Source organism: Psammomys obesus, unplaced genomic scaffold, assembly GCF_907164565.1.
Source record: "Psammomys obesus unplaced genomic scaffold, mPsaObe1.curated_primary_1811, whole genome shotgun sequence".
Taxonomy (NCBI): Eukaryota; Metazoa; Chordata; class Mammalia; order Rodentia; family Muridae; genus Psammomys; species Psammomys obesus.
The window spans coordinates 4,001,678-4,013,751 of NW_026591450.1; the positions used below are offsets into that span (position 1 = coordinate 4,001,678).

The 12,074-nt window shown below is 42.0% G+C and overlaps 1 protein-coding gene across 13 annotated transcripts in view; it reads left to right on the forward strand.

The window, feature by feature from the left end:
- The window catches only part of Dlgap1 (DLG associated protein 1), a 501,333-nt gene that overhangs the window by 226,353 nt on the left and 262,906 nt on the right, over nucleotides 1-12,074 (forward strand). The window lies entirely within an intron of this gene.

Genomic DNA, 12,074 nt, shown 5'->3' on the forward strand with positions numbered 1-12,074 from the left:
TACTTTATATGAATTTTTATAAAACTGCCAGTTCTGTTTGACTTCTCCGAGTGCAGTGTTGCCTGGCTGCCTTGTCTAAGAATGTTATCAACCACGTTAATTGATAGTTTTCTTTCTTCTTAATTCTTCTTAATTTGTATTGCTAGGGAACTTTGAGTACATTTTATGTGTGGCATAGACAATCCTCTCCCTGTTTGTTTTTTGGGGTTTTTTTTGTTTGTTTGTTTGTTTTTGGGTTTGTTTTTTTTTCTTTTTTTTTTTTTTTTTTGGCTGCTCTTTGAAGAGATGCCTCTCCACTGAGAGACAAGAACCAGGTTGCTCCAGTCAGGTGCTAACTTGGAATGTGGAGGCCATGACCACCGACAGAGCCCTGGGGATACTGCCACCCTCTGCCCTCTGCTCTGGGTGCCTGCAGCTCTCTCTGTGGCTTCCATTCTGTTAACAGGGAGAGAAAAACAATTAGCAAAACACTCTAAGAGTCCAGAAAGATTTGGCAGTGGAAGAGGGACACTTCCACAGATTAATAGGAAAGCCCTCTTTAAAGGAAACTTCCTTATTCTTGGTCAACAGCTCGTTGCTCTGATATCACTGTTAGCAGCATAAAACACACCTGGCGGACCACAGCCAGAGGTTTCTGTGTCCCTGGGCTTATCTCATTGAATTTTAACCTACTAATTAGACAGGCAACATTGGTTCAGAAAGTGGAAAAGAGAGAATGCAGCCTTAGGTCGCTCAGGGGCCATGGACTTGATTTCGTTTTCTGCTCTCCCTTGAGAATCACCTAGTTAAAGATGACAACGCAGTTGCAGATGACGACTCACTGTTCATCGTGTCTTAAAGAGAAGAAGATCCATCTTTAAACCCCAGGCATGTGAGACATGGCATTATGGGACTTAACAGGATGATGTGTGAATAACAGAATACATTTCTGTTTCTTGTTCCAGGTGTGTGTGTGTGTGTGTGTGTGTGTGTGTGTGTGTGCGCGCGCGCACGCACTCGTGTTGTGATAGTAAGAAAAGGATCTGTGCAGCACTGCTACACTGGCTTTAGTTTGGAGTTTGGTATATTCTTCTCCATTTTGGAGCCCGATGTCTCTTAGTGGATCATTGTGAGTTGCAGTTCAGTGAAATCAGCCTCTCAATTAATTAAGCTCAATGTCATTTTTCTCATTCTGGAAGAATGTGGTTGCTAGGGTCCGTGACCACAGAGCACCAGCAGGGTTGATTCATGTGGTGATGCCATCTTATACGGGCCTAAGACACAGAAATCTCAAATGCCGTATTTTCCAAATCATGATACCTCCTAACAGATTTTCTATCATGAGCCAGGGAAGTTTGGTGGAGGGGAAAAAAATCTGCCTTTTCAGGTATAACTGAGTTACTATTAATAATTTGCATTAAATTAAGGGACTTTTCTGCAATGTGTGTTATTCATCTAAAAAGTTAAACCCTTTTAAAGGCTTTGGTCCAGGGGGAAGAAAGCACATAGGCTTAGAGCTTTGCTTACAGGACTCACTGACCGGTTTCTGCAGACCCTCTTGCTGGCCCCACCAGAAGACCAGGAACTGTCACAGCATCATAATGCTGAAGGCATTTTGTTCTTCTGCATATGAAAGTGATGGTCTACGTTCTCAGCCTGGAATCACACTGGGAAAGTGCTTTGATTTCTTCCAGTGAACAACTCCCAGTCGGAATGACTTCCACGTTAGCTGATTCTCCAACAGCTGAGCCCCCTGTTTGTAACTATAAGATGATGGCAAAGGAGTTGATTACTGTTGGCACAATCAAAAGAAGTAAAGGGGAGAATACAGAAAGGACCACTTTCTTTTTCTGCTATTTTAATTCTTTTGGAGATCACTTGCATGAACAGAGAAGACATTTCTCAATGATGATCTGATCCTACACATGTAAGAAAATGCAGAGTTTGCTTTTAAAACTGCTTTTCTTCACTTGCCAAAGTTTAATACTTATACCATACTTTGTATGCCATACTCTAACTATTCTGAGTTTTCGAGATACACAGGTGTTTGTTTCTTGTATATTAGAGCACTGTTCTCGATGAACTAGGAAAGCTGAACTCGTGCTTATGAAATGGAGAAACTATCTGTGAAGCACAGTCAGGGTTCCTGTGTATAGAGGTGTGTGGAGCCTCACCTCCTCACCTTCTCACCTCCTCTCCAGCACCTGGGCACCCACACTTCTGCATATCACATACGAGCTTTTGGTGCCTTTGATCTCTGATGGATGAAATTAGATCTCTTTTTTAAAATGGACCACTTCATATGCTCACTTATAAGTGGGTACTAGACCTATAAGATAGGATAAACAGGATAAAATCTGTACACCTAAAGAAAATAAACAAGAAAGACGACCCAGGCTAAGATGATCAATCCTCACTTAGAAAGACAAATGGGATGGATATTGGAAGTAGGAGAAAACAAGTAACAGGACAGGAGCCTACCTCAGAGGGCCTCTGAAAGACTCTACCTAGCAGTGTATAAAAGCAGATGCTGAGACTCAAAACCAAACCTTCAGCAGAGTGCAGGGAATCATATGATTTTGGGGGAGTTAGTATGATCTGGAGAGGACAGGAGCTCCACAAGGACCAAATATATCAGGGCACAAGGGTCATCTATGAGACTGTTTCTCCAACCAAGGACCATGAATGGTAATAACCTAGAACCCCTGCTTGGATATAGCCCATGGTAGCTCAGTATCCAAGTGGGTTTCCTAGTAAGAGGAACAAGGACTATTTCTGACATGAACTCAATGGCTGACTCTTTGACCTCCCCCACCCCTGCCCCAAGGGAGGAGCAGCCTTGCTAGGCCACGGAGGAGGACATGGCAGCCAGTCCTGAAGATACCTGATAAGCTAGGGTCAGATGGAAGGGGAGGAGGACCTCCCCTATCAGTGGATTGGAAAGAGGCAAGGAGGAGATGAAGGAGGGAGGGAGGGTGGGATTGGGAGAGAATGAGGAAGTGGGCTACAGCTGTGATACAAAGTAAATATGTAACCTGTGATTAATATAAAAAAAATAAAAAGAAAAAAAAGGGCCACTTCACAAAAGCCATGGAAGAATATCCAGGAAGTAGCACGTACACACCCTTTTTAATCAATCCAATTTTTTTTAAAAAGCCCTTACCTTACGTTTTCAGTCATCAGTCTAGGCATGCCCTGGCTCCCTGGTGTCATGACTAAGCCAGTGCTGGTCCTTTTAATTCAAAGACCTATTCAACAACCATGAAATAAACAAAACAACACAAAGCAAAAAGGTCTTCTGCCCCCTGCAGCCTTTCACAACCCACAGTTTAATATCACCCTTGAGGACTGTCCCATCCCCTGATTTAACTGTCTGGAGGCTGAAGGTCTTATTTTTATTTCCCTCTAAATTGTCATCATCCGAACAACAGGAGCTCATCGTTGTAATCCTCCCCGTTCACAATCTCCTTCCTACAGTCTGGATGCTGTAGCTTCCTTTGTAGTAGTGACCATCTTTTAAAAGAAACTTCCGAAATGATCGAATTTTACTGAACTCTCTTTTCAAATGACAGGGAAATACCTTGACAAGATCTGTCATCTCAGAAGAGACCTCCATGGCAGGCGGAATCTCTGCCCGTGGGCCTGTGCGTTCTGTTCCCAGCTGCCTCTCACATTCTGCTAAAGCCTGAAGGCTCCTTCCAGATTCCCTCTCACATATCTGCGCCACAGTTTTCGGAGGCAATGGGGTCAGTGATGAAGAGGGAGGGTGGTACGAGAGTCACCTGTGAAACATGCCCCTTCTTTAAAAGGCTCATGGGAGACAATGATACTTGGCAGCTAACAGTTATCTGCAGTTTGTAACTCTGTCGTCACACAGTGCGTGTTGTGTTTTCATTTTATTATGGGGTGTGTGTGTGTGTGTGTGTGTGTGTGTGTGTGTGTGTGTGTGTGCAAATTCACACCTGCCACACTTGCAGGTGGAGATCAGAGTACAACTTCCAGGTGCTTGCTCTTTCCTTCCTCTGTGGTCCCAGGGGTAGAACTCAGATTTTTCTGCTTGCACAGCAAATGCTTTATCTGCTGAGCCATCTCAGTTGCACCATGATAATATTTTTAACTCTGCTTTGACCACCTCCCCCCCAAAAAATGGATATGTTTCTCCTGCTACAGGTTGATCCTTTCTGTATCCTGGCGGTTTTACTAGGGGTGGGTTATGGTCCGGAAGAGGAAAAACAGAGCAGAATTGGCTTGGTTCCAGCACATAGGGGTCTGGGTCTAGATTCTGAAACTATGTGCTCCTCCCAGCATCCCCCGTGTCTTGGCAGTCAGTATCCTTTACCTCACTTCATCAGGACAAAAACTGAGCTAGCTATCTACAGCTTCAAAGGGATATGCAGTGTAGCACACATATATGGCATGTACGAATTACACACTTATAAATGATATGTAGGATACTATACATTAGGACAAATGAGAGCAAATAGACTAAATCCGGGCCACGGCACAGAAACGAAGAGATCCAGCAAAAGGCTGGAGCTGACGGCTTGATCATGTGTCCGAAATTTAAGAATGGGCCACTAAGAAAAGATCCGCCTGTAAGGTCTGAAACAGTACCCGTCACAAGACAACATGCTGTCTATGTGGGTACCAGTGACTCCAACCATATCCCATTCTAGGCCTGTGTAGAACCATTTTAATAGTCATACATCATTGAATATCTATCAGTGAAGTTTAGAGGTGGTCCCTGTGACATGATGTGCACAAGAATGACATTAAAGGCGTCTGTAAAGTGAGTGTTTCTGACATCAACCCAAGAGATTCTGATGACACATGCCCGGGGTGGTTCCAATAGAATTAAGCCAAGAACCACAAGTCTGCTCTAGGTAACTGTGGACTTAGTGTCTCATTACTTTACTGTAGGGGGCGGTAGAGTCTAACTGATGGAAACATGGCCTTCACATGCTCAGCTTTGACATCATCACTGGCTTCCTACATCTCTGGGCTCCCTCTACCCAATGCTTCCATTTATTAATCTGTAAAACGGGATGAAGATCTGACTGTGTGTGTGCTAGGAAAGAAAGTGGAATCTAAATGTAGGAATCAATTAAAACTATAGTGTGAAAGATTTGCGAAGTATACACGTTCAGAAAGTGATATGCTTTGTATCTTCTGTTTGTTTGTTTGATGTATTATAATACCTTTTCTTTCCTTTCTGTTTTGCTCAATATAAACAAGGTTAGCATAGACATGCCTGATTCCATGGACAAGGGAAACCTCCTCAGGCCAGCCCCATTTCCCCCTCCCCCATGTAAGATAACTGGGGAGGGTAATTAAGGGCTAGTTCTGATATCTTAGCCTCAGTGGAGCAGATTTTCATGCAGCTCAGCATTTGCTGGTGGAACACTATTCCGGCCTCCTCAAGTGTTTGCTCACATGAGCCTTGCTTTTACTTTTATAGCTTTGCTTTGCCAACCCCCACTACCTTATTCCAGGAAAGCTGGTAAATCAGCGGGATGAGTTTAATGAACAGCGACAGCTGTGGGATATGTCTGCAAGGTAACTCACCCATCCTTGCCTCACATCCTTTAAGGCTTAACCAGTTCTATGAGAAGTAGCTGTTCGATGGAAACCAGACAGGTACGAGTGTCACAAGAGTAGAAGGATGGCGGTAACAGGCCCTAGGCAGTATCCTCCACTGCTTCTTCCCAAGGCCCTCGAATGACTTTGCCATTCGCTGAAGCCAGGTACATCATTCTTTCAAAGTTGTAGAATTCCAAAGAGCAAACACATGCTGAAGGCAGGTCCCTCTCAGGACCTCCTTCCTACAGAACAATGAGAAGCCTGGGCTTTCCTCAGCAACCATCTGCCTCTTGGCGGACAACCCAAAGTCACGGAACCACAGTCGCTTCCCGTGGTCACCCAAACAGTGAAGCAAATCCCATGGGATACACACAGAATTTCATGGATTTTTTTTTTCCTGCCTGTAAAAGCGCAAGCAAATGGTCTCACCATTTTGTTTCATTGCCGTTATTAAAAGTGAAGGTGAGTGGTGATAAACCTCATCCTCTAGACTCAGCAGGACCCTGTTAGGACACAGGGATCTGCATTCTATTCTTAGAAACCCACCTGCTTGCTGCATTTTCCATGGGCATCATGTAGCTGGCAGCTCAAGGATTGGGTGTAGAGAGAACTGTTCCCCTTTAAAATTTCTGTAAGGGTTCAAACTTCTTGTAATACTTGAGGAATTCATGGGGTTTCTTTTTTTTAATTCTTTATTAATTACAGTTTATTCACTTTGTATCCCCCCTCCTTAGGTTCCCTCCTTCCTCCCATCCCAAACCCTCCCTTCCTTCACCCTCTGCATGCATACTCCTCCCCAAGTCCACTGATATGGGAGGTCTTCTTTTCCTTCCTTCTGATCCTAGTCAATTAGGTCTCATCAGGAGTGGCTGCAGTGTCTTCTTCTGTGGCCTGGTAATGTTGCTTCCCCCTCAGGGGGAGGTAATTAAAGAGCAGGCCATCAGTTCATGTCAGAGGCAGTCCCTGTTCCTATTACAATAGAACCCACTTGGATACTGAACTGCCATGGGCTACATCTGTGCAGGGGTCTTAGCTTATATCCATGCATAGTCCTTGGTTGGAGTATCAGTCTCAGGAAAGACCCCTGTGCACAGATTTTTTTGGTTCTGTTGCTCTCTTTGTGGACTTCCTGTCCTCTCCAGATCTTACTGTTTCCCACTTCTTTCCTAAGATTCCCTGCACTCTGCCCAAAGGTTGCCCATAAGTCTCAGCATCTGCATTGATAGTCTGCAGGGCAGAGCCTTTCAGAGGTCCTCTGTGTCAGGCTCCTGACATGTTCCCTCTTTTCTCCTTCTTCTAATGTCCATCCCCTTTGCCTTTCTGGATAGGAATTGAGCATTTCAGCAAGAGTCCTTCCTCTTGATTAGTTTCTTTAGATGTACAGATTATAGTAGGTTTATCCTATATTATATGTCTATATGAGTGAGTATATACCATGTGTGTCTTTCTGCTTCTAGGATAGCTCACTCAGGATGATCTTTTCCAGATCCCACCATTTACCTGCAAATTACATGATTTTCTTGTTTTTTTATTGCTGAATAATATTCCATTGTGTAGATGTACCACAATTTCTGTATCTGTTCCTCCACTGAGGGGCATCTGGGCTGTTTCCAGTTTCTGGCTATTACAAATAAGGCTGCTACAAACATGGTTGAGCAAATGTCCTTGTTGTGTACTTGAGCCTCTTTGGGGTATATGCCTAGGAGTGGTATAGCTGGATCTTGAGGAAGTGCTATTCCTAGTTGTCTGAGGACGCGCCAGATTGCTTTCCAGAGTTGTACAAGTTTACATTCCCACCAGAAGTGGAGGAGGGTTCCCCTTTCTCCACAACCTCTCCAGCATGTGTTGTCACTTGAGTTTTTGATCTTAGCCATACTGATGGGTGTAAGGTGAAATCTTAGGGCTGTTTTGATTTCCCTTATGACTAAGGATGTTGAACATTTCTTTAAGTGTTTCTCTGCCATTCGATATCCTTCTATTGAGAATTCTTTGTTTGGCTCTGTACTCCATTTTTTAATTGGATTACTTGATTTGTTGCTGTTTAACTTCTTGAGTTCTTTATATATTCTGGATATTAGCCCTCTATCAGAAATAGGGTTGGTGAAGATCCTTTCCCAATCTGTAGGCTGTCGTTTTGTTCTGACGACAGTGTCCTTTGCTTTACAGAAACTTTTCAGTTTCATGAGGTCCCATTTATTGATTGTTGCTCTTAGAGCCTGTGCTGTTGGTGTTCTGTTCAGGAAGTTGTCTCCTGTGCCAATAAGTTCAAGGCTCTTCCCCACTTTTTCTTCTAAGCGGTTTAGATTGTCTGGTTTTATATTAAGGTCTTTGATCCACTTGGACTTTAGTTTTGTGCAGGGTGATAAATATGGATCTATTTGCATTTTTCTACATGTAGGCATCCAGTTAGACCAGCACCATTTGTTGAAGATGCTGTCTTTTTTCCATTGAATGGTTTTGGCATCTTTGTCAAAAATCAGGTGTCCATAAGTGTGTGGATTTATGTCAGGGTCTTCTATTCGATTCCATTGATCCACCAGCCTGTTTCTAAGCCATGCAGTACCATGCAGTTTTTAGTATTGTTGCTTTATAGTACAGCTTGAGATCAGGGATGGAGATACCTCCTGAAGATCTTTTACTGTAGAGAATTGTTTTAGCAATTCTGGGTTTCTTGTTGTTCCATATGAAGGTGAGAATTTTTCTTTCAAGGTCTGTAAAGAATTGTGTTGATAATTTGATGGGAATTGCATTGAATCTGTAGATCGCTTTTGGTAAGATGGCCATTTTAATTAATCCTGCCAAGCCACTAGCATGGGAATCTTTCCATCTTCTGTTATCTTCTTCTAATTCTTTCTTCAGAGACTGGAAATTTTTTTCATACAAGTCTTTGACTTGCTTGGTTAGGTTCATACCAAGGTACTTTATGTCCTTTGTGGCTATTGTGAAGGGTGTTGTTTCCCTAATTTCTTTCTCGGCCCTTTTGACTTTTTTATACAGGAGGGCTACTGATTTTTTTTTTTTGAGTTAATTTTGTATCCAGCCACTTTGCTGAATTCATGAGGTTTCTTATTCTCCCTCTCCTCTCATTAACAAGTAGAAGTTTAGCTGGTTTCTCTGAACGTCAGGAGAAGTAACTTGTCATTTGTTTGCAAATGAAACCTGAGCTTTCTGCAAAGGACACCCCTGCAGAACCATTCCCCCATAACACTCCTCCAACCTTCCAGTTGGTTTTAGATCGCTTCCTGTTCTCCCACCTCTTGGAAACATTCCATTGCACACTGAGCAGACACTTTTAGTCAAAAACGACTATAAATAGCTGATTTTCCCTTCCTACTGCCTTCTCTCTGAGGCAGTCACAAAGAAGGTGAAATAAATCCACCAGAAACAAGAGCTCTGTGAGGGATGTATGCTGAGGCTTAGGCCAAAAATTGTCATGTGCGTTACTCTTCCATATTTGACCTGTGCAGTCAAGGCACAGGAAAAAAAGAAACGTTGCATTTTGTGCCAGGTGATCTCATGAACCAAACAAGCAATAAAATTTTAAAAAGTCTCCTGTGAACGTTAATGCTTTGAAAATATATAGTTGGCTATATAGTTGGACCTTGATGCTACTTTAAGAAAAAAAATACTAAAATACTAAATACTAAAGCCTACGGTTACTTGTTAGATTCCATCTGTAGGTCTGAATAACTGACCCCTGTGGCTAACTAATCCTGAGTGGGGAATTTGAAACTGTGATCTCGTGTCTCCTCCAATGACAGGACAGATCTTTGACTGGCTGACTAGCCTGATCTCTTTTCTTACATGCCCCGGCAACCGTCACCAGGCATCCCGGCATAGGAATCAGGGAATCCTTGGAAGGCTGTACCTGCGTTGAAAAAGAACTTAATATCTTCCTTCACTGATTTTACTCAAAACAAATCTGATCTATTCAATATTCAGGTTACTCCTACTCCCTCCCACCCCTACCCCTGCCTCCTATGTACACTCCTAAGCAGAAGAGAATGGAACCCATCGATGTTTCCCTCTTCCTATGGCTTCATCTCCTCTCTCGCTCCTCGCTTTTTTATTTCACTGAACAGTTTGAGATAGAAAACTCACCCTAAGTCAACCATTCACAGACTGAGTTCTGGAAAGACCTCTTTGTCATAGAGAGGGGTGGAACTGTAGAACTGCAAAGTCTTCCTTGGTTCCTCCTGTCTGGTGTGGTAACACTCCTTCCATGGTCACGTGAGAATCATCCAACTACTGTGGTGATGTGCATGATCAGGAAATGCTGCCCTGACCCTGTGTCCTGTGTCTCCCACCCGCCATAGCGTGTCACACACAATTCTCCAACTTGCCATCGATAATCTGTGTTCACGGAATCGTCAACCATCAAAACAATTTTGGAACATTCTGTCACTCACAGAAGGAATTTCAGGACAATGTAGTCACTCTGCATTTCTTCCCTCCCTCCATGCTTCCTCCTCCAACACCTAGTGAGTTCTTATACCACACATGGTGTTCTCCAGATTAGTATGTTGTCACAGATGACAGGACTTTATGCCTTCTGTGGTCATTGTATGTCGACCATGTTTCCTTTATTGGTTTCTAGGTCAGTGGGCATCTTGGGTATTGAGATTATAGTAATGGTCAGTGCTTTGAGGATGTCTCTTTTAACATACAGATTGATGTGTTAAAGCCTGAATGGTTTGCGGGTCATTGTAGAGACACTACTGTGGCAGTTCCTCTTTTGATATTATAAGGGAATCTGTACTTTTTATGATAGCTATCCAAATTTACATTCTTGCCAAACTGTAGTATTCCCTTCCCCCTGATTTTTGCTGACACTTATTTGTTGCCTTTCTGATGATAATAACTATCCCAGCAGGCGTGCAACCTCAGCTTAGTTTTATCTGCTGATAATTTGTGCTGCTGAACATGTTTTGGATACCTTTTGGCACTTTCCTGTCTTCTTTTGAAGATGTCTGTCTTTTGATGGTTTCCAAACAGGATTTTTGGATCTGTTTACTCTCAAGTGTTTCAGTTACCTGCAAATTCTGTAAGAACTGGTCAGATAGGTGGGGTGTCTGGGCACTTTCAAATGTTTTCCTTGCTGAGCCAAGGGCTACTGTTTAGTCTCATGTAATCACATTTTTCCCCTTTGCCTTTGTTGTCTGTGCTTCTGAGATCAAATCACAAAGGTCATTGCCAAGGTCAATGTCATGGCACATCCTCTCCCCCCCCCCTTGTTTTCTTCAAGTCATTCCATAGTTTTGAGAGTAACAATTTAGGGTCTAATCTATTTTTAGTTTTAGATAAGGGTCTATATTCTTCTATCTGTGAAGATCTTCAAGTTTCTCAAGACCATTTCTTTAAGCATCTTTCCTGGTCCCCATTACTAGACCCTCTGTCAAAACCAACTGTATATAAATAAGTTCATGGGCTTATTTCTGATCCCTTGTTCTAGGGCATGTTTTCATGCCAGTGCTATACTGTTTGATGACATGACTTTTACTGTATCACATAGATTGAGAACACTGAGTTTTCATTTTCATCCATCCATAAAAAATTTTAAATTGTCTCTTTAATTTCTTCATTGACCCATTTGTTATTTGGCAAAGTTGGTTGAACCTCCATGAATGTATACATTTTTAAGTAAGGTAATGTGATGTCTCCATCTTTGTTCTTTCTGCTCAAGATTTCTCAGTGCATTGGGATTTTTCTGGTCCCGCACAAATTTCAGAATTACTGTATTCTATTTCCATGAAAAATTATTACTGGTGTTTTGATAGGAGTTGCATCAAATCTGCAAGAGCATTAAACAATATTTATGTGTCTGATCCATTGAACATCAGATCTTTCTATTTGTGTCTTTTTCAGTTTCTTTCATCAATGTTTTATAATTTTCAGTGAGGGGACATTTTACCTCTTTGAATAAATTTATTCCTAAGTATTACTATTGGAAGTGGGACTATTTTCTTAATTTCTTTTTTTTTTTTTCAAATGGTTTACTAGTCATGTGCGCTACTAATTTATGGGGTTTCTGGTTGGTTGGTTTTGGTTTTTGTTCTTTTTTTCCCCTGAAGCCTTACTGAATTTATTTGTTAGACCTATCAGTTTTTAGTGATGTCTCTAAGGATTTTTTTAATATAAGAATATATTAGCTGCAAATAGGGACAATTATTTCCTTCCTAATATGGATACCATTTTTTCCCTTTTATCTAGTTGCTCTGGCCAGGAATTGTAGTCCTGTGTTGAATAAAAGTGATAAAAAATGAGCATCCCTGCCTTGTTCCAGATGTTAAGGAAATGCTTCCAGATCCTCATGTGCAGTATATTAGCTGTGTTTTAGCATACATGGTCCCTGTTGTAGTGTTGTGTAGTTCTTCTGTACTTAATTTTAGATGGTTTCACTATGAAGGAATGTTGACTTTTGACCACTGGTTGGTTTTTTCCATCTATTGAAATGATAATGTTTTCTGTCTAATTTTACTAATGGGGAAGGGATATCACAGTCATAGATTTGCATA